Below are 23,392 nucleotides of genomic sequence, written 5' to 3'. Positions count from 1 at the left end.
AAAGTTCATGAAAGGCTTCTTAATTCCTCTGCCACTGAATCCTTTCATAGAAAGTAGTATGGAGTTAGAAGTGGCTAGACTCTTTGACAAATAGGAGAGGAAGACATTCAGAAGGCAAGGAAATATGCCTTGGCTATTCATCACCTAAGGAGATAAAAGCAGATTCTTGGAATTTTTGTGAAGTAACAAAATTAGAGTTTAGGGCTTAAGGAAAAGAATTTGAGTTATAAAAGGAAGAGAATGGGCATGGAAAATTATTGAAAGCTAAAAAGTTTGCCTCATATTAAATCAACCGTTCTTTGGGGAAACAACTTCATTTCCTACAAAAGGCCACAATCTGGCCCATTTGTAACATCATTTCTTTGCACCTCTACTGAAGCTGCCTTAACATCCCATGGATCTAGCCCCTTCTCATTCTGCCCTTTAATACCTTTGCATGTCTTGTAACATCTGCCTGGAATTCCTTTCTTTGATTGCTGGCCTAATTGCTGGAAAAATTGTAAAGCCTTTGGTCAAACGACAGATTTGGACAAAAACAGTTGTCCCAAAGTTGCCTCCTATGAAATTGCAGCTGAGGACAATGAGTAACAAGTTCCCGTTCTCTAACAAAAGATGCTGACTATACCCATCAGACTTGCCAAGAGAAAGTGAAATCAGTTGTGGGACTCTTACAGGCACATCCATTGTAAACAGAGAAAGCAAGAGAATCTTCAGGGAGAATACTCAGGGTAGATTTATTTGAAGTGATTTTAGTTATTGGCCCAGGAGAGTGAGTCTGAGGCATTTCCCATCTCCTACTACTTCTCTACCTTAAGGTAAGAGAAAGGAGCATGAAAAGCAGTACTGTGTATGGGGGGACAGGAAGAATGGGAGAGAGGGTAGGAAGGTCCTTACCAGGGGCACACTGCTTTCTCACCACCCCTGGTTGGAGATTTGCTGAGCAGAGCACACACTCATTGGCCCAGCTATCAGAGCAGGGTGAAGAGTAGGTTCTTTGGAGCAGATTACCTTTCCCGAGTTTGGCAGAGCAAAGAAGCAAATATTTCCTGTAGCCCAAGTGACTTCACAGAAAGTCATCAAGTTTGAGTCACTTGAAAGCTTACTGCCCAAGAGAATGCCCATCGGAAAGACCTTCTAGGGCAGGGATGAATCTAGGTTTGGGGGGGTCTTTTTCTACGTATATAAAATCAGGCACAAAAGTAGATATGTTAGAATGTGGATATAAATCACAATAAATTATGATTTTTTAAAAGCTGACAAATGTCACAAACATCAAAAATCCAGAAAATACTATTTGTACTAATGAATCGCTTCACAACTCTATAATAGTGTTCTTCCCTACAATTCCTAGCTGCATATTTTTGATATCTGCTCCCAAAAAAACAAAAAAAAAAAACACAATGACAATACAGAGAACTGAAAGATCAATCATTCAGTCTTTCTTTAGGCATGGTTGAATTAAATTTATTTAAAATTTTGTATATTTCCGAAAGTTCCATTTGACTTTAAAACTTGCTTTGGCAATGTCATGTACATTTTTAAGATTGTTGTCAAATTTGGGAAACTCTCTAACCAATTTCTTTCATATCTGATCTGTAAGACCTAGAAGAATTTTTCACAGATTGGCTCCTAACTTCACACATTTCAAATCTTATTTCTCCTCCATTACACATGCTTCTTAGGCTAGGTGGCATGGGACACTGTGTTTGTCAAAGAAACCTCTGTTCCTGCAGCTTCTTGTCACAGGGAGTGATGGGACTATTTCTGGAAGCCATTTCCACACAGGATGGCTAGCAAGAACTTAAACATGCAAAGATGCGACTTACCAACTACAGAAATATATCCCGCTAAATCCTACTGAAATGGATTCTGAAAATGAACTTCCCCTTAACTGGATCTCCTAAATTCTCACAAGCACTCCAATTTCACCAGACATGAGGGGAACTATTTCATAGGGAGAATCAGAATGGAAAGAGACTTCAGTCTTAACCAATCCTGTTAAAATAGCTTACTCTTACAGATTTTACAAAAATGAATGACCACGTGAACATGGTTGCTAAGGGCCTTCCTGGGGCTTTGGTGGGAGCCTGTACAAGTGAGGGGTTCTTAAGCTTTAAGCAGCATTAGCTTCAGGGTAAATCTCCTTTGGTACATGTGTTATATAACTAGTGTAGGAGCTGAGGAGGAGTCAAAAGATGTCAGCTGGAGAATGCATAACTGCACATCAGGGAACTGTCAGTCTCTGAGGTCTGAAGAGTATTTGAATACCTGCTACCACAACGAAGAGCATTAATAGTCAAGAAAAACAAACACTTCTGCCTAAGTAAAAAGGGATGTGTGTCCCCTATGTCACTCCTCCTGCCTTTCCAACCCGGGAGCTCCCAGAAAAAACATAATGAATAGGAGAGGAGGGGAGTACAAGATGAATTCAATAGCCAGGATCAGGACTAGGGTGAAGCAAGTGAGGTACCTAGAAAGCAAAATGCAAGGGGGCACAACCCTAGCCCAGAGCCTGAGACCATGCCCCAACGCCGCCCACTTTGTACCCCAGGTCAGGTCTCAGCTGGGGAGAGGGGAAGATGCTTTCAATTGAATGAGATATTGGAGTTTTGACTTATAGTATACTGGACTTTCTAATGAGGTTCTGATCACTTATGAATGATAGTGACAAAAAGCTATGAAATCTTCCCCAACCTGGACAGAGAAACAGGGAAGATTTAGGGGGAAATAGTAGAGGGCAAGGGAAGGTAGAATCTAACTATTTCCTGATTGTGCCCTAAGGAGCACTGCCTGTTCAGTAAACTGGCTATATTTAAACAAGGAAACTGTTGTACTTGTTGCACACTGGATTGTGTTAGTTTCTCAGGGCTGCTGTAACAACATACTACAAAACTGGCTGGCTTAGAACAATAGAAATGCGTTGTCTCCCATTTCTGGAAGCCAAAAGTCTGAAACAAGGAGTCCTGGGGCGATGGTTTCTCTGAAGTCTGTGGGGAAGAATCTGTTCATGCCTCTCTCCTGGCTTCTGGTGAGAGCTTGCCAGTAATCCATGGTGTCCTCTGCCTCGGTTGTCACGCGGCATCCTTCCTGATGGCTGTGTCTGTGTCCAAATTCCCTCTTCTTAGAAAGGCATCAGTCACAGTAGATTAGGGCCCACCCTAATCCAGCTGGCCTCACCTTAACTAATAACCTCTTTAAAGACTATTTCCAAATAAAGCCACTGTGATGGTTGGGTTCATGTGTCAACTTGGCTAGGTGGCCTAGCTGTCTGGTCAAGTGGGCACTGGCCTGATGATTGCTGCGAGGATATTTGCAGCTGGTTAATAAACCAACGGGCTGGTTTGTCGGGTCATCAGTCAATTGATTGCAGCTGACTGATGATTCATCAAGGGGCGTGCTTCCACAGTGAGAGAATGCAATTGGCTGGATTTGGTCCGGGTGATCAGTTGGAGGCTTATAAGCTGGATGGTTAGAGAACCTTCACTTCTTCGGCTGCTCAGTGAAGCATTTCCTGGGGAGCTCGTCGAAGTTGTCGGTTCGTTTCCCGAGGAGTTCGTCGGACGTCTTCCTTGGAGTTGACAGCTTGTTGACGGCTCTGCAGAATTTGGACTCATGCGCTCCCGCAGTTGCGTGAGTCACTTTTACAATTTGATAATCAGAGACATCTCTCACTGATTCTGTTTCCAAGGAGAACCCTAACTAATACAACTTGGTACCGAGAGTGGTTCTTGAGAAACGGAATCTTAAAATGGGCTTTTACAATTTGTTTTCTACTCTGATTAGATTCAGAGGCACTAATGACTCTATTTCCAATAATCAAGAGGGTACTAACAGTCCATGGCAGCAGTTGGCAAAGGAAATACGCAAAATAACACCATTTGATTCTCCTAATTGTGCTCTAGCATGAAGCGAGGCTCTGGGTGACAGTGTTTTCGACACTTTCACGGAGTTTTGCAGTATTAAGAGGTATAATGATGTTGGCTGGCTGCTCTTAGATACTTTGGATACGGTTGTAAGAGAAAGGGATGAGCTAAAGGCTTCAAATTCAAAACTTGAACGCCATATGACAGATGTAAAGGGTTCCATCTGTGCCCTGAAAGAAAATCTTATTTCCTGTGCCCGTAGACTGGAGGTTTCTGAAAATCAGACGTAGTCTCTTATTGTGCGAGTAGCACATTTACAGCGTAAACTAAAATCTCAACCTCTCAGAGTGTCTGCTGTTAAAGTAAAGGCATTGATTGGAAAAGAATGGGATCCGGAAACTTGGGATGGGGACATATGGATTGATAATAGTGACAGTGAGGACATTGGAACTCTGGATTCTGCTGAGTCATTGTTAGATTTACCTGTAGTGGGCTGTCCTGGGGAAACAGCTTCTCTGCCTCCAGTCTGCCCTAAGGAGCCTGCCACCCAACCCCCCACCTAAGGAGATTAACCCTTCAATGACTGCTAATCTTGTAATCATCTCCCCTGAGGAAGCAGCCCTCACTCTTTTGTCTGGAGAGATTAATCCTGTTTTAAGAGATGAAAATGCAACAGAGTGTCCTGAGGTGAATGGCTTGAGAGATAATTCTAACTCTTTTCATGACCCACCCCCACCACCAGTTTTTGCTTCAAGACCTATAACTAGGCTCAAGTCCTAACAAGCCCCAAAGGGTGAGGTACAAAGTGTGACCCATGAGGAAGTACGCTATACTCCAAAAGAACTGTATGAGTTTTCCAACTTATACAGACAGAAACCAGGGGAATATGTGTGGGAATGGATATTGAGAGTGTGGGATAATGGTGGAAGGAATATAAGGTTGGATCAGGCTGAATTTACTGATATGGGCCCACTAAGCAGAGATTCTACATTCAATGTTGTAGCTCGAGGGGGTTAGAAAGGGTGTTAACAGTTTGTTTGGGTGGCTGGCTGAAACATGGATCAAAAGGCAGCTGGCATTACCAGAGGTTGAAATGCCAGAACTGCCCTGGTATAATGTGGAGGAGGGGATTCAAAGGCTTAGAGAGATTGGAATGTTAGAGTGGATTTATCATGGAAGACCTGCTCACACAGCCCTGGAATGTCCAGAGGACACACCTTTTACCAGGACTGTAAGGAATAAATTTGTGAAATTAGCTCCATCATCCCTGAAGAAGTCTGTAGTCGCCCTTCTCTGTAGGTCAGATATTACTGTAGGAACTGCTGTCACTGAACTGGAATCCTTAAACACAATGGGGATAATCGGGTCCCGAGTCAGCAGAAGCCAAGTGGCTGCAGTTAATCGCTACAGACAAGGTGGGCATGGCTACCATAATGGAAAACAGGCTCAAAGCAGCAATCAAAATAATATGACTCGCAGAGACTTATGGCGTTGGCTAGTGGATCATAGAGTACCAAGTAGTAAAATAGATGGGCAATCGACTAAATTCTTGTTTGAACTATATAAGCAGAAGAATTCTAGGCCAAGTGGATATGTTGGAGCACTCACCCAAAAGGGTGAGTTTGCCCCAGAGGTCGAGGGTGGGCATTCCACCTCGATGCTCTGGAAGAGTTTTGCCACCTCAGGTCCCAAAGAGGTTGGAGCACATTCCCAGGGAATTGGGGAGAGCCTGGCTGCCACTACACTGTTCTGAAGGGGTTGAGCGTGTGCCCCGGAGATGGAAGGGAATCCGGGAGCTGCCCCCATGTCTGAGGAGGGTGGGGCCGAGAAGGTGGTCTCCCCAATGTGTGGATATGTTGGAGCACTCACCCAAGCATTTGGAGAGGAAACAGCTGCCAAAAAGGCCCTTGGGAAGGGTTAGGCTCCCACTCTCTCAAGCCCCAAGGATGCAACATTGTTCAAGGATGCAACATTGTTCTGTAAATGACTCTCAGACTTTGAAATCTAATGGAGTTTGTCCTGCGTGTTTTAGGAACTGTTTTGCTCCTGTTAACCCTGTTTTCCTTACTGTTTCTCCTTATGGCAATGGAAATGTTTATCCTATGAATGTCTCTCCTTTGTATATTGGAAGCATATAACTTGTTCTAAGTTCACAAATCCACAGCTAGAGGGGAATTATGCCTTAGGATTGACCACGCCTAAATTGATTTTGATGGGATTTTGTACTTAACTTTTGTTAGTGAAATGATTTGAGTTTTTGTGGTATTGTGATGGAATGAATGTATTTTGTATTTGGAAAGACAATGTCATTTTGGGGTCCAGGGGGTGGAATGTGCCGGTTTGAGTGTATTGTGTCCCCCAAATGCCATTATCTTTGTGGTCTTGTGTGGGGCAGACGTTTTTTGGTGCTGGTTAGATTTGCTTGGAGTGTGCCCCACCCAGCTGTGGGTGATGACTCTGATGAGATATTCCCATGGAGGCGTGGCCCCGCCCATTCGGGGTGGGCCTTGATCAGTGGAGCTATATAGATGAGCTGACTCAAAGAGAGGGAAGTGAGTGCAGCTGTGAGTGGCGTTTTGAGGAGGCGCAAGCTTGCTAGAGAGGAACGTCCTGGGAGAAAGCCGTTTTGAGGCCAGAGCTTTGGAGCAGACACCAGCTGCCTTCCTAGCTAGCAGAGGTTTTCCGGACGCCATTGGCCATCCTCCGGTAAAGGTACCCAATTGCTAAAGTGTTAACCTTGGACGCTTTGTGGCCTTAAGACTGTAACTGTGTAGCGAAATAAACACCCGTTTTATAAAAGCCTATCCATCTCTGGTGTTTTGCATTCTGCAGCATGAGCAAACTAGAACAGCCACCTTCTCAGGAACCAGGGGGTAGCAGTTCAATATAACTTTTGGGGACACACAATTTGACTCATAACAGGCCTGAAGGCCAAACTCCTTAGCACAGTGGACAAGGGCCTCTATACTTGGTCGTACCCTCCACCATCATTGCTGTTCCAGCACCACTGCCACCACTGTTATCTCAAGCATCGGGCCTTTTGCACTGTCTGCATGGGCTGTGTTGTTCCCTCTGCCTTGAACAGTCTTCCCCTTTCTCTTCCTCCTCCTCCACCTTTAGGACCAGTTGAAATGCCAGCTCCTTAAGGAGAAACTTGCTTTATGACCACAGGCAGAACTAGTAGTTCCATCCTCTGAACTCCAAGACACTCTTTTTGGATTCCTTTATAAGGCCTTTACATATTGTAGTATATTTTATCTGTTTCTAATTCTGACTTCTACTCCTAGGCTGTGATAGCCTTCTATGTAAAAAGTGTGACAACCAAACTTGTACTACGGTTTTTTAGCACAGCTCCTGGCACAGCTGGCTTGTTTCGATAAATGCTATCTAAATGAGTGTACTCTTTCCATTCTTTCTCCATACAAAAGAACTCCATAATAAGGATACTAATCTTGTGTGAGGAGGTCCCCTTTGCTTAGTGAATGCACTCATTGATTTATTATTACCCTTAAAGATACCTGAGTCATCCATCCCATAAAATACCACACTTGGAGGAGAAAACTGAAATAACCTCTTCCATTTGTGATTTTTTAATTGTCAGACATTTCAGTCTAGAAATTTTCCCAATTAGGCAGAGAGAACCAGCAGTCTTCTCAGGCAAAATGCTAAATACTTAACTACCTTTACCAAACAACCTGGAGATTTCATCGGGGAAAAATGCTCCTGGATTCAAAAATTGGGGACTCTGGCAACTAATCAGTTATTGGCTAAACACAACGTTACGCAGGAAAACCTCCCTGAATGGGGTGCCTTCTCTCCTTCTTTCTTAAAGGCAGCCAACTCCGAGGTGCTAGGTCTTCATTTTGACTAATAACCCAATTAATTTTAATCAAAGTACCACAATCGTGCAAATCGAGAAACCATACTTGAAAATTCACTCGAGATGGAATTGTGGATTGTTAAAAGATACTCTGCTTGCTAAACTCTTCCATTGGTTTCAATCCCTTGAATTCTCCTTTCTCTCTTGAATCCTAGAAATTTGAACTCATACCCAGCATTAGAAAACCTCTGCCTTAATCAAAACTGAATAAATTTAGGTATAAGTCAGGAAGACTTGTTATTCATTGTATGAATTTGTCTTAAGAATGCGGCAATGTTCATGGGAAAGCTGCTGCACAGCACACCCATCCAGAAGAGCATTATAGAGCCTCTTTATTAGAGCTTTGAGAGTTCTCACATTTCAGACCCTTGAATTTGACATGTGTCAGTTGTCAAGATTATAGAACACAAACCAAATACAATGAAATATGGTAGGGCTTCAGTTAGGGTCTTTAATGATCAAAATGTGGAAAAATAAAGGTTGCCCTGGGATATATTCTTTTATATATATTTTATGCCTCCGTTACTATGTGAAATTATATTTAAGGTAGAGAGACTTTTCTTAAATCAGTGGACTACCTACCACCTTCCACTAAACATGGGACCTAGGTGAGGCCAGAGTCTTTCCCTGTCTACGGTCCTGGAGAAATATTGGAAAAGGAGGAGGAAGTGATAATTTTAGTGGTGTTTGCTTGAGGTGAAACAGCAACTCTACCTCTCAATGCTCCTAAGGCCTGGGATGCCTGGGGAAGAGAGTGGAGGATGGGGAGCAGAGGCAGGAGCTGAATATGATTGGTTCATGGCACATAAGACTCCTCCTCCCTCCTTTTAAAAACTTATAATAATAAAATTTAATGTTATTTTAGAGATATTTCAGATTTTTTTCCCACTGAGATAGCATGACTAAAAAAGGCAATACCCGCATGTATGTGCACTCCAACTGACTGCAGTTGTAATACCATTATTTTTCTTCCTTTTCCCAATCCCAGCCCCATTTTCTCACCATAGCCACTGCCACATTAATTGCCGGTTGTATGTCAAGATACAGGCATTCCCAGAAGCAGTCTCTGATTTTTCCAAACTGATCCAGATGTCTATCCACTGCTTCTGTACTAATCTGTGCGTACCTTTACTGTGGCACTTATTCTTACTGTAATAAACTTTGGATTTTCCTTACTGCCTCCCTCTCTTGACTGTGCACTCTTTAAGGTCAAGAACTATATCCTAGTCATCTCTTGGGTCTCCATGTTTCAGCATAGTACATGGCACTGTAAATGCTCAGTAAATGTTCACTGAATTCATAAGTAAAAGAATAAATGAATGAGATAGGTATAAAAATAAGCATAGGCATATTTGATTCTGCTGTTCCTTAAGCTTCTCTGTTAAACAGGTGATTCTATATCCTCATGTTTCCTTAGGGTCTATGAAATTTCTCAAAGATCCAGCTTATAATGTGCTGCCTGGACTAAACTCATTAACCTTTGAATGATAATGGGAAAGCATAAAGAAGAACTTTATGTGAACTCACTGGGTTTGGGTTTGCTTCATCTGGTGGTCCCTAAGATGTGTTACCTACTTGAGGCAAGAGAATACCTGAAGGGAACATTCTTCATGTCCATTCAAGCCTACTCGTCTTTTGAGGCCACTGTCGCAGGAGTGTGATCTAGAATGGGTAGGACCCAGAGGAGAGGAACCCAGTGAGGTCTATCCTAAGAAATAAAAGGTGAGAGAAGGAATTCAAGAGGGCTCCTGGGTATGCATGTCTACTGAGTGGAGGGAAGGCTAAGGGCTGTGCAAAATCTGTACATTTTCTTAAACCTCTGCAACTTCCCCAAGTGTATCGTCACAGCCCAAGGGGGCTTTTGCAGCTGAAGGACTAAAGAAGACACCAGGCATGTTCTGAGACATGAGCTTTTATCCAGGACTTACTTACTAAGGAAATGGAAGTCAGTCACATTGCCCTGGATTCAGTAGCTGCTCCGCAGGGGGTGCCAGGGAGTGGTTTGTAAGGGTTAGGACAAAGACATTCCAATGGGTATGAGAGCATAAGCATGGGAGCAGGGGTCTTGTAAACATAGGGAGGGATTGACTGTAGTCAAAGCGAAGTGGGGAAGATTATAGGTTATCTTGTAGATAATCGTATCTCAGGGAGTTTTGTGAAGGGAGGTAGTTTCAGGAGGGAAGTAAGCTATGGATTACTTTTAGTGCCAGAGGCCTGATTTGACAAGAAGAGTAGATCAAACCTTAACTGACCTAGGTCATGCAATCTGCTGTGTGCACAGTCTTCAAGGCCCTTGGGGAAGGCTCTGGGCCTGGGGCTCCCACATGTGTAATTTTTTGTTATTTTATGCCTTACTGCTATGTGAGGAAATCAATCACTTCAAGGAAAACAACACTCTGTGGAAGGAAGGGGGCTGAGGAGGCGCCACCCTGCGTGGTCAGCCCTCCTGCTCACTCTGGTTGAGAAGGAGCTCTGCTACCCTCAGTCTGCCACCAGGCCCGGTGGGCACGCTCCCAGGCTCCCCTGCCCTGCCCAGCTCCTGAGACAAAGCTCTGCATTGGCTCCCCCTTCCTCACCCCATAGTCCTCTGAACACATATTGGCCCTGGCACCAGATACATACACTCTATCTTTGAGTCCTGATAATCATTCATTTTATCTCAGAACTTGGGTACATAAATCATTTATCATCCAAATTGATGAACAACAGGAATAAACTGTACCCATCTTGGGCAAACCTGGAAGGATGCTCACCTATCTATAACTTCAAAACAGAATTAAAGTCAAGTCTGATAGAATAAAGGTGAGTGCAATCAAGGGAAAGGCAGGGTAACAAATTTAAAGAGGGAGAAAACCTCCTTTGCTTATCCTCCCAAGGTCAGGAACTTCATAATGTAAAGAATGTCTCCTAAGAAACCGTCTCCTATTGGGGCTCCACTTAAGTGGTGGCATTAACATTAAAATAGTTACAGCAACAGTGTTATTCACAGTAAGAAGTTCTTCTCCCTTTAGGGACACTTCCTAGAAGACTTTGAGCCGAGGAAGCCTCTTATGTCCCTCTCTAACAGAACCCTGGGGAGAGGGGCACGTGCTGGCCTGTCCTCCGCCCACTCACCTTTAATAATGTCCTCGAGGCTTCTTCTCAGCCAAAGGCCCAGGCACTTCTACTGGTAAACAGGCTCTGCTAGGCCAGTTTTCTCTCTGTATTCACATCTGCAAATGACAGTGCTCAGAGTAAAACTCAGGACCATGCAAACCAAATTAGGTATATTCACATGTTATTAAATATAAGCCAGTTATTCAAGAATCAGTCAGAAGTGACCATTAAAAATGGCATTAAATCAGAACCAGAGAAGGGCTTTTCATACACATTTTGATTCTTATATCTCATTTCTTTAATCTGAGGGATTCACCCGTTTTCTGTATATCATTTACATATTCTTATTTCAGAAAAGTGTTTGAGGCAGTTCACACTGAAATATGAGCATGCATTCACATGATAAATGAAAATACAGTTAAGAGAAATTAGAAAGTACACAGAGCAGCAAGATACTATTTGAGTAAAAAATACAAACAATAAAACATGAATTGGGCGAATTCTTTTTCCTGAATTTCTACTTTCGTCTTTAGTTAGTTGGGAGCCCTGAAAAAGGTGGCTTCTTGAAATTAAATTGTTTATCAGAAAATACATTTTTACTTAGAACTATAGGAAACCATACCTGTGATTAGTTGTTTTTAAAGTTACACTTTAAAGAAACATGAGACAATCCTTCTTTCCCTCACTTTGTTCCCCCAAGTACAAAATAGTCCTCTCTCCTACTCTTTCACTCCTCTTAATTTGGGAGGCACAGGAAAGATGTGATTTTCCAGAACACTCAGACAAGGCAATAGAAGATCATATTTTGGAAAATGAGAGACCAGTCACACTGAAGTCTGTCTCACAATCACTGTCTCAAGAGTAGGGTAATTATTAGGAACACTGAAATGGATCCTTGGAGAGGTAATGACTTGAGAGGCAGAAAATGAGAGGGCACAGGAAACATGAAATGTGTGCCTTTGAGCCAATACATTAGCAAATCTCCGGCCACAAAGGTTCTGCTGCTGCCAAGTTGGAGAGAGCTATGGGGGGAAGGAACAGCAGTCCCAATTACTGATTGACATAAGTTTCCAGGGCAGAGCAGTGGAATTATTTAAAGGCACCTCAAGTGGGATTTGATTGCATGTCCTCATGAAGTGCCAGTATGAATGATTCACATTTACTGGCAGCCAAAGTGGTTGCTGAGCTGACCAGTAATCTGTTGTCTCAGAGGTTTCAACATTCTGAATTTAAATCAGCACAGCCTGGTGAGTCTGAAGCTCCTATAGCTGATGAATCCTGTAATTAAAGACCCACATCAACTTTGAGCATCCACTTCAGGTGGCTTTTCACTTGAGGTGAAAAATCTAATTATCTGAATAACAAATAGTAAGTGTGTTTTTCCCCCTGTTGGCAAAAGCCCCACATTTATGTGTCACCAATTATTTAGCTAATCGTATCTCCACGCATGGCACTGCTAATCCCTTAACAGCATCATCTATTCTAGGTCAAGGAGTTCACTTTCCCTTGGCTGCTAATGAACTCATTTTCTTAGAGAAATCAGGTATGACCTCAGCAGCACGTCAAGGAGCTACTTTAACATTAAAATTGTCACCTGGATACACTATCCTCTGTGCAACGCAGAAACAAGAAAATTTCAAAGTAGGCAGTATTATTTCCAAATCTAGTATGTTCACTCATTTTTTAATTTAACAGATATTTACTGGGAGCCCACTAGGTTTTGAATGCCACCAATACTAATTATGTAGCATGGGAACAACTATTTAATCTTACAAGCTTTATTCTATTCAGATGCAAAACTGACATGATAGAATTTAAGGCACATGGTTGTTTTGTTAAAATCAAAGAAGATAATATGTGATCGTTACAAGCACTACAATGTATTTAGTGCTAACTGTGTGCTAAACACTATCTAGACATTCTATACACATTAACGTAATACCTGGTTCACCATAATTACTCAACAATGTCAATTTATTTCTTCCTCTTCCTACAAGCTTCCTGAAAAATCACAAGACATTGGCACATCTGTCTCCAGTTTTTAGAAAAGCTTATGCTGCTCTGTTTCTTGGAGGCAAAAATCCAAATCATTAGTAGCATGGGAGGTGAAAAGACCATTAGGAAAATATAAATATGTTCTAGTGCATGTATACCAGAGGAGTTGGATGACTTCAAAATAACATTTCTAACTCCTTCCTTTGCAAACTATTTATAAAATAAGCAAGCAATAGTGGTTTCCATTGGGAGCTTGAAATCCATCAAATAAAAGAAATAAAAGAAGGAATGAGAAAAAATATCTAACCCATTTTCCAGTTCATTTCCTTGCTAGTTCTTATTTTTTTTTTTTTTTTTACCAAGAATGTCCTCAGATTTACCTTTTCACATAATTAGGTTATTTTAGAGATCTTTTATACCTTAGCTTTCTCTTGTTTCCATATATTCCACAACTTGTCAAAGAACAACTCAGAAAAATTCTGCTAAAGCAAGGGTCTGGAAAATCCAGGTGTGAGCCAAATCTAGCCTGCTGCCTGTTTTTATAGGGTATATGAACTAAGAAAGTTTTAATAAATCAAAAGAAGAATATTTCATGATACATAAATACATGAAATTTAAATTTCAATATCCATAAAGTTTTACTAGAAAACTATTGTCTCTCATTTCATATAGTCAATGGCTGCTTTCAGCCAACAATGCAAGAATTTAGTAATTGCAACAGAGACTATATGATCTTTAAAACCTAAAATATTTACTATTTTGCCTTTACAGAACAAATTCGCCAGCTCCTGAATTAGAGTGCAGCTACGCTTCATTCATTCATGAGGGAGACCAAGCATGGGATTGTCTCACTGAATAAAGGCAAAGGCAAAATTTTAAAAGAAAAATTAAGAGGTTTTTGGTACAGCTGAGTGGCTAAAATCTATCAAGGAGCACAGTTTGCCCTTTTTGCAGGTTGACAGAGTTATTGAGGAGGGCAATTTCAGTTATTTGAGGGGTTTCTAAGAAATATTGCTATTTCAGAAGTAGAGGATACTATTTCAGGAGTAGGGGATATGTGATGAGTCTTTCTTATGTGATGGCTGCTGGTGACCTGTCCTTGGACACATAGTTAAGTCAGATCTGCACCATTTCCTCATGATTTCTCAGTCCCCCTTTCAGTCAACCTCAGCTCCCAGAGGAGTTGCCCATGGAGACTTGACTCTCTTTTTGATTCTGTGTCATCAATAGGATATCCACTTGGAGTACTGGGTTCATAGTAATATTTAAGCACCTGAGTATCAGATAGAGGAGGAAGTCAAGAGATCTAAGGGCAATCAAAAACATTAGAGACCCTGCTCCCTTCAAGGTGATGGAATGAGACACTTCAGGGCTCTTTACCGCCATTGAAGATTTAACAACCAGCAAGAACTAGCAGAAACATCTTTCTCAAAGCTCTAGAAAACAGTTAAAAGGCTGCAGTCACAGAGCAAGCACCAAATTAAAAAAAAAAAAAAAAAAAAAGAGCTACTTAAAAGTGGTAGGATCTCCTGGCACCTTAGTTGGTTCTTCTGCATGCCACACCACTTAGCACGGAACCAGCCATTGCTACTATTATGGATCCGTGGACCCAGTTCTGGAGGGAGCAGAGAAACCCTCATGCACATACGGGGAACATGCATGCCTGGCCCAATCTGTTTGGTGGTGACTTGAGGGACTTGCCATCTCAGAAATTGCCCTGCACATAGAAAGTAGTGCATGGAACTGCCCTATGGAACACTGTGGAAGAGCAGTCAAGTTATGTTGCCTGGGACAAGGGACTGCTGGCTGTAGGACACACAGTGCAGCACCCACAACCACAAGGAAACTATTTCCTGGTGTTTTCAAATACCACGCAATGGGCTGGCTTAAACAATGAGAATTTACTGGCTCATAGTTTTGAGGTAAGGAGAAGTCCTGAATCAAGGCATCATCAAAGCAATGCCTTCTCCCAGAAGAATATGGCATTCTGGGGCTGGCTGCCAAGGATTCTTGGTCCTTGGCTTTTCTGTCACATGGCAATGCACATGGCAGCCTCTCCTGGATTCTCGCTTCTCTTCTGGGTTCTGTTGACTTTCAGTTTCTGGCTGCTCCCTCTGTGGGTCTCTTTCTGTGTCTGAATTTCATCTCCTCATAAGGTAATTATCTGGTAATGGATTAAGACATACTCTGACTCATTTGGACAATGCCCTTACTGAAGTAACCTCATCCTATTTACAATGGGTGCTGTTTACAATGGGTTCATACACACAGGAATGGGTTAATATAAAGAACACGTTTTTCTGAGGTACACAGCCCCCAGACACACACCTAGAGAACAGGACATGTAAATGGGTAAATTCGAATGGCCACACATACATGCCCAATAAATTTGCATGTACATAAAGGATCAGGGAGGTCCCTATGTTTTAGCCTGGAACTATTCCCTAAACTCATTGTATGGTTAAACCATGAAGGAGAGCACTTGCTCAGGTCAATCTGTAAAACTGAGAAAGGTATTTTCTATTTTTTTTTATTAGCTCTTGGGAATCAAGTAAAGCTCTGTAATAATACTTAGCTGGATACAAGTTTAAGGAACAGATGTCTCTGAGCATAAATTCAAGTGATAATGCATTAAAATATCAAAATGTACAGATTCCAACAAAAGGTTACAAAACACACAAAAACAGAAAGCGATGGCCCAGGCAAAGGAGAAGGTTAAAGCATTAGAAACCAAAAATTAGGATAACCAAATCTGGGACACAACAGACAAAGACTTATTAAAAATGGCCTTAAATATTCTCAAACAACACAAGGAACATATGGACAAAGAACTAAAAGAAATCAGGAAAATTACAGATGAACACAAAGGAATTAGTGATAGAGAAATGGAAATTATGAAAGAGAACCAAACAGAGCTAATGACCACAGTAACAGAAATTCAAAATTCCCTGGAGGGTTTCAACAACAGATTGGAGCTAGCAGAAGAAATAAGCAGTAGAAGAAATAAGAAATGAACTTTAAAATTAGACAATGGAAATCATTCATTTTGAGGAACAGAATGAAGAAAAGTGAACAGAGCCTGAGGAGATGTGGGACACCATCAAGCACACCAGTATAGGCATCATGGGAGTCCCAGGAGGAGAAGAAAAAGAGAAAGTGGCAGAGTAAATAGTCAAAGAAATAATGACTGAAAATTCCCCAAATTTAATGAAAAACATAAATATACACATCCAAGATGCCTAATAAACTCCAAACAGGATAAACCCAAACAGAATCATGTCACGGCATATTATACTCAAACTGTTGAATGTCAAAGATAAAGAGAGAATTCTGAAAACCACAAGAGAGAAACAACATGTCACATACAAGGGAGCTTGAACAAGATTAAGTGCAGATTTCCCATCTGAAACCATGGAGGCAGGAGGGCAGTGGGATAACATATTTAAAGTGGCGAAAACAACAACAAAGAAATGTCAGCCAAAAATACTATATCTAACAAAACTGTCTTCCAAAAATGATGGAGAGATTAAGACCTTTCAAGATAAACAGAAGCTGAGGGAGTTTATCACAACTAGACCAGCCCTACAAGAGATGCTAAAGAGAGTTCTGCAGGTTTTGAAAGAAAAGGACAATAGACAACAGATCAAAGTTGAATAAGGAAATAAAGATCTCCAGAAAGGGTAGTGACATGGGTAAATATAAATGCCAGTATTATTGAACTTTTGGTTTATAACTCCACTTTTTTTTTACTTCCGACAGCATCTAAAAGGCAAATGCATAACATTTCAGAATAAATCAGTGGCTTCAGATTCGTAATGTATAAACACATAATTTCTGGCAAGAATTACTTAAAGGTAGGGGGATGGAGATGTGTAAGAACATAGTCTGTGTATACTATTGAAATTAATTTGGTATCAAAGCCAACATATTATTATAGATTTAGGATGTTAATTTAAGCCCCATGGTAATTACAAAGAAAATATTGGAGAGCACATAAGCTCATAGAGAGAGAACATAGAGTATAGGTTTCCAGTGGTCAGGGACAAGAGGAATTGGGAGTGAATGCATAATGGGCATAGGGTTTCTGTCTGGGGAGATGGGAAAGTTTTTGTAATGGAAGGTGGTAAGGGTACCACAACATTGTGGATGTGATTAGTCCCATTGAATGGTATACTCAGAAGGGTTTGAGATGAGCAAGTTTATGTTGTATATATGTTCCCACAATTTAAAAAAAAAAGAAAAAGACTGGGAAACTAACTAAACAGACAATGACAATTAAAAGCAATACATGATCCTGGATAGGATTTAGCAAGAGATGAGAAAAGGCTCAAAGGGACATCATTGGAACATGAAAAAAATTGGAATATAGACTGTAAAATTTATATCAATGTTAAATTTCTTGCACTTGATAAATGCACTTAAGATGGTTACATAAGTGAATATCCTCACTCTTAGGAAATGTACATGGCAGTATTAAGTGTTCAAGGAACATGATATACAAACTACATTCAAGTGTTCAGATAATGGATTAATAAATAGATGGGGGAAGGGGGAGGGGGGAGGGGAGAGGGGGAGGGGAGAGAGGGGGAGATGGAAAATGTGGAAAAATGTCAAAATAAGTGGATCTGGGTATCTGGGGTGGAGGAGAGGAGGGGTATGTTGGATTTTCTCTATTATTTTTGTAACTGTCCTGTATGTTTGAAAGTATTTCAAAATAAAAAGCTAAAAAATGTCACTAGAAACACTTGGAACCTAATTTGTATGTAGTTCTTAAGTCAGCTTAGACCCAACCAAAGAATAAGTTAATGATGTTTTCACCTTTTCTGAAAGTATTTACTCAGCTACAACAAGGTGTTTTAGTCATTTTACAGACTCTGAATGGCCTGTAAATAGTCTAGGAAAAAATGTATTTATTGTCCAGGACTATTTTTGTTGGTCATTTGGGTCTCTAAAGCTTGCACTGCTTCATTTGCTATCTGTGCCTTTGTCAGTCTTAATTTGTGGGTCACACATTCTGGTTTGTGAACTTCTAACCAGGGTAGAAATTCTCATACAAACTGGTGATGTTCAGTGTCTCAGATGCATCCTGGTAAATTATTGTCAGGCTTGGAATAAAACAGTACTAATTGGGAAGTTTGCTTTTGAACATATGGAAAGACAAGATAGCCACATCAATAATATAGGTCAAATTTTGATACGGTAACAACAGGAGGACCATTTGAACACACACACACACACACACACACACACACACACATACTGCTGGAAGTGCACTTTGAAGGGACACAAATCTGTTGTTTATTATAATGATTTGGTACCAACTATTCTTTGACTTTTATTGTATTTCACTTAAGTCAAACCCATTAACGGGGGAACTAAACAGATCATGCTATGATTTCTGCATAGCTTCATGAGAAATAATCGAACCATACCTTGCGTCATTAACCCATGTCCATTTCTATCCCTGTCATCTGAATTTCTTTGAGGATCTGGAAGGTGTTAATAACAGCAGTTAATTTTTGTGGTTAATTATATTCCCATAGTCTCTAAAAGGGAATGTTGTTATGTACATCACTACATGACCCTTATTAGAGGGTCTGGAGCCAGATGTCAAACCCAACAGTTGGAAAGATTGTCATTGTAATTGTTTGTAAAATGTAAAACTAGGGAGTTTGAAGAATTTAAGTGAAAGAAATCACTTGAAAGGCAAAAAAGTATGATAAATGGCCCCAAGACTTATATGGATAAGAATGTTCCTTTCAATCCCAAAACAAAATCAGTGAGAAGACAAATCTTCAAATAAGTCACAATGCTAAAATCCTTTCAGTGTTTTGTGTTTTCACAAGCTGGATATCATTTATTATATATAAGTGTTTAAAAGTCAAGTAGAGCCCACTTAGAAGTCATAACTCTCCTCTCTCCAAGTCAAATAAAAACTGATTTTGATTACTTGATTCTTTAAATCTTTGTATATATTACTTCTTCTTAAATGAAAGCTCTGTCTGAATTAAGGTCTGCCTGAAGTACACACAAATGACAGATAATTATGACTAATTTCCAAAAAGTGCCACCAGGTTGTGGGGAAGATCTGACCACAGGTCTAAAAGGGCTATAAATATGAATGAACCGTTGAACAAGGCTTCTCTGAGGAAAGAAAAAGGCTTTCTTTTTCACTTATAGACACAAGACACAGAGAGACAAAGAAAAGTGATAGGTTCAGTTTCACGGTTGTATAAAAAGCATATATAAAAACCTATAAATCCATTACTTTATTTTGCCTTTTGAAAATTTCATAGACTTTCCCCTATAAATAGCAGTATCACAGCAGGGACACCATATCTGGCTTCCAGAGTTCCTAGTGGGAGACACCAGACACGATTCACAACACACAGAATTCTGTCAACAGATGGAAAGACAAATGGTCAATAGTGTACGAAGTGACACAAGCAATATCTTGACCCCGTGACTGAGACCATTAGTCAATGGTTAGAATAAACTTAGTAATTTTAATGGCAAATAGATGAGTGTCTCAAATATCAGGAAACATCAGAATCATCAAGATAAACAGACATACAAGAATTGCAAGAATCAAAGAATTAAAAGACAGGCAGAATTCCTGACTCCTATCACTCAAGCAAGATCAGGTTCTCTGTCGCTGAGCCTCTCAATTAGAGGCCACATGATTGGAGCAAAACAGCAATGTTTTCCATATCGCTGCTCCTAACAGAGGCAATGGAATGACCATGCAAAAAAAAATCATAAGCAGGACAAGCTAGAAACCAGATTCAGTTCAAGCACATTGAAACTTGTCCACTGAATGAAGGGGTTCAAGCTACCTATTTGTGAAGTTCAGTCTCGAGCTCTACATTTTTCTTGGCTTCAGTGGATGGAAACAAATAGACAGATCACATTAAAACCTCCATGAGTACTATCAGTAAATAACTCAGACATTTAGTTATTGAACAGCTAAAGTTTGCTTGCATATACAATTTATATGTTGTCTCACTGAACAAAGGCAAAGGCAGAATTGGGACCACAGATTTTAAATTGCTCCTTCTCTGTTGTATTTACATTGACTGCCATTGTTTTGTCTAGGCATCCTTCAGAATAGAATGATCCATGTTTATTTTATGTTTAACATAAATCCTTTGATGTTAAAATTCACTTAAACTTAATTTCCCAGTATAATTCAAGGACTTTAAAATGCTCATACTTTTCAATAGTATTGTTTGTACTCCTTAAACTATTAATTTGACTTCTGTAAAGCCATCCTCTGGAAATAATCTGAAAGTAAAGCAAAATGTTTAATGCCTAAAGATTTTTAATGAATTATTACCCAAAATAATTTTAAATCAGAACTTGATTTCTATCAGTTTGAAAATGTTTATTTAAACTATGTTATAACTACCTGGGAACATTATACAGCAACTAAAATGCCTTATAAGTAGTTTCATATAATATAGGAACATGCATACTATTTTAAATAATTATAAAAAGCATCCTGTGATAATTGTATATAGAGTATGATCCCAACTGTATACATATAATTATTGTCTTAGATTTCTAGGCTGCCATGACAAATACCACACAATGGGTTGGCTCAAACAACAGAAATTTATTGGCTCATGGTTTCAGTGGCCAGAAGTCTAAATCAAGGCTTCAGCTAGAAGGCTTGCTTCCTTCCTAAGTCAGTATCATGGTGGCTGGCCAGTAATCTTAGGTTGCTTGGCTTTCTGGTTACATGGTAGTGTGCTCTCCTTTCTCTTCTGGTCCCACTGACTTCCAGCTTCTGGCTGCTACTTGTGGCTTCTCCTTCTGTGTCCAATTTCCTTTGCTTATAAAGGCTTCCACCATATTGGATTTAGGCCCACCCTCATTCAGTTTAGGCACACCTTAACTAATAATTCCACCTTCAATGTTCCTATTTACTAATGGGTTCACACCACAGGACCAGGGGTTAGGACCTAAACATGGCTTCTGTGGTTGACATGACTCAGTCCCCAACAACTATGTACAAAAAAATAATGCTGGACGATAACACACCAAAATAATAACAGTGGTTATCTTTAGGTGATGGGAAAGCTTTTCTCTTTTTCCAATTTATATTTTTCCAAATATTTCATGAAGATTAATTGCTTTTATGATAGAAAATTCATGGTATACTTCAAATTAAAAGATAAATAAACAACGCTAATAACCTCAGAGAAGTTCCCTTTAGTCCTATTGAACACCTCCAAGATGTCTTCATCTTTCTCTAATTTAATTTGCATTTCTTAATTTTATAGGTTTTTTTAAAACCAAAGAATAAGTATATTACATATGTGCATTCTTGCATCCATTCATCCTTCATCACCCATGTTCATGATTCCATCTTAGTCTAGTTTTGCTCTTGCTCTGAATGCAGGCATTGCAACCCCAAGAATTATACTTCTTTGAGTGCAGCAACACCCAGGGAAGCCTGTAATCTCACACAGAGTCCCTCAAAGAGAACTTCTCCTGGTATTTCTAAATTTAAAGGCAGAGTTACATGAGAACTCAGGCTAGGTGCAAGAAGAGGCACAAGGAGGAGAGCAGTCACCTGAAATGCTTGAAACCATACCTAGGAAATAAGGAAAGCCATATATCACTTATAGCAAATTATCCTGAGGGTTCCACCAGAAAGAAGGGTTGACAGGGAGTGGCATCCTCACAAATCTGTTCACTTTCAGTGTATTGGGTTTTCATTTAGTCTGTCTCATTAAATGGATTTGAAGATTATATTATCACAAAAGATACAATCAATAATATACATTGTAATAAATGGTGAATAAGAGTAAAAAATTTATATTATACAGATATTCAATGTTAATTACCTGGCCATGTTTTTTTTTAAAGTGGTGAATCTCAAAAGATTAATTTACACATTCTCATTTTCCAAAAGTAACAAAATAAAAACACACGTCCTAAATTAACTGGCTTTTTCTGGGAAAAGTGGTGGTCAGTGGTGTGCTACCTAGCAGCTACTGAAAACAAACAAAATAACAAAAAATGTTAACTGTCCTTTCAATATAAAAATGACATTTTAACATTGAATGAAAAAGTAACTGCTTTTAGAAAGAAATTTGTAAAGTAAATAACATCTGATTCTATAAGAAAAGCTGAAAAGCATCAGAAAATGTGGGAATTTACCAGCCAAGTTTCAACAAAAACTTTTGCATAATAGTTTGATGGACGTAAGTATGTTCCCTAGTGTCTCCTAATATCTGCCTGACACAAAGAAGATTTTTAATAAATGTCTGTTGAATAAATGAATGTGGGCGCACAAAGCTAGTTTTTCTACATTTCTTCTAATGTCTGTCCTGGCACTTTGTCCATTGCAGGTACTCAATAAATTGTTAGAGTCAGGCAGGCAAAAATGTTCAGAGTTGAATAAGTCATTATAACTAATTTTTTTTTCCCAGAAAAGGAAAGTGAGATCCAGAGAAATTAATGACTTTCCCAAATGTATAAATCTTTCATCTGATTCTCACAGAAGATCTGAGTTTAGGCGACTTCAAAATACATAAATATTTTTCTATTCTCTATTCCCCCAAGGAAAGACCATTTGATGTTCTGAAAGAGCACAAGGGTGGGCTTCAAATTTCTGCACTGTGACCCAGTCCTGACTCTCTCGGTTATCAGCTCTGCAAGCTTTGGCAGGTTGCTTACCTTTGTGCCTCAACTTCCCCAACTAAGGAATGGGAGAATTATTACTGACCTGATATATGCATGCAGTGTATACATTGAAAATAACACAGATTTAGGTTTTGGTTGTTACTCCTCCATCGCCCACTTCCTTCATGACTTGTGCTCTGAGAAAGTGGCAGCCCAAGATGGAAAAATACTAATTGAGTTCCCTGTAGGGGAGCTTCGACTTGCCCTCAGCACTGCAGCTTCTTTCTCTGTTACATTTCTCTTTCAGCTGTGTGTGGATTTTCTTCTCTTAATATTAGCTTGGCTATTTCACTGTGGACAAATCCCCCTGGCTATGTCTGTGTGTATAACCCAGTCTCTTTCGAAGGAGAGAGGATGCCTTTCACGAATTAGATAAAACATGCTTTGAGAGCGGCTCTAAACTCTCAGTGCTATCACCTTCTGTCTTGTTTGTTCTATGGCAAATTCTAGGGTGTCTCATTTTTATTTTTGTTCAGTTCTTCATCTTCCACCCTGATAGAACTCACCAACACTTCCAGCTTCATCGAAATTGCTTTCTGATTCTGAAAAAGCTTTTGCTCTGTGATACATCCCTTAGCCCTTCACATCTTTTCTGAACAGATAGTTCTCTTTGTTGCTTTTCATCTTTGGAGAAAAACTTCAATTAACCTCAGCAAGCTGTAAATCCTATCATTTGCAAATGTTTCTGTTTCAAGACATTGTAGAAGGCATTTATTGAGCATCTATCATATATTGACTGTCATACTTGGAATTTAGGGATGAACACAGCACAGTTCTTAACCTTTAAGGAGTTCACAGACTAGACTGACATGAAAATAATCACACGGCAGGGCAAAAAAATGCCACAATGTGGGGGGCTGTTCTA

General features: G+C 40.0%; 1 long non-coding RNA gene across 1 annotated transcript in view; it reads right to left on the bottom strand.

Annotated features, from left to right (window-relative positions):
* Positions 1 to 23,392, bottom strand: part of LOC119505399 — a 165,109-nt gene that overhangs the window by 93,902 nt on the left and 47,815 nt on the right. The window contains exon 2 of the long non-coding RNA XR_005210732.1: positions 10,858 to 10,955. This is a non-coding gene — a long non-coding RNA (uncharacterized LOC119505399). The remainder of the gene's footprint in view (positions 1 to 10,857; positions 10,956 to 23,392) is intronic.

The sequence above is a fragment of the Choloepus didactylus genome, chromosome 10, assembly GCF_015220235.1.
Source record: "Choloepus didactylus isolate mChoDid1 chromosome 10, mChoDid1.pri, whole genome shotgun sequence".
Taxonomy (NCBI): domain Eukaryota; kingdom Metazoa; phylum Chordata; class Mammalia; order Pilosa; family Megalonychidae; genus Choloepus; species Choloepus didactylus.
Note: the sequence above shows the minus strand (reverse complement) of the source record. Positions and strands in the feature narration are given on the sequence as shown.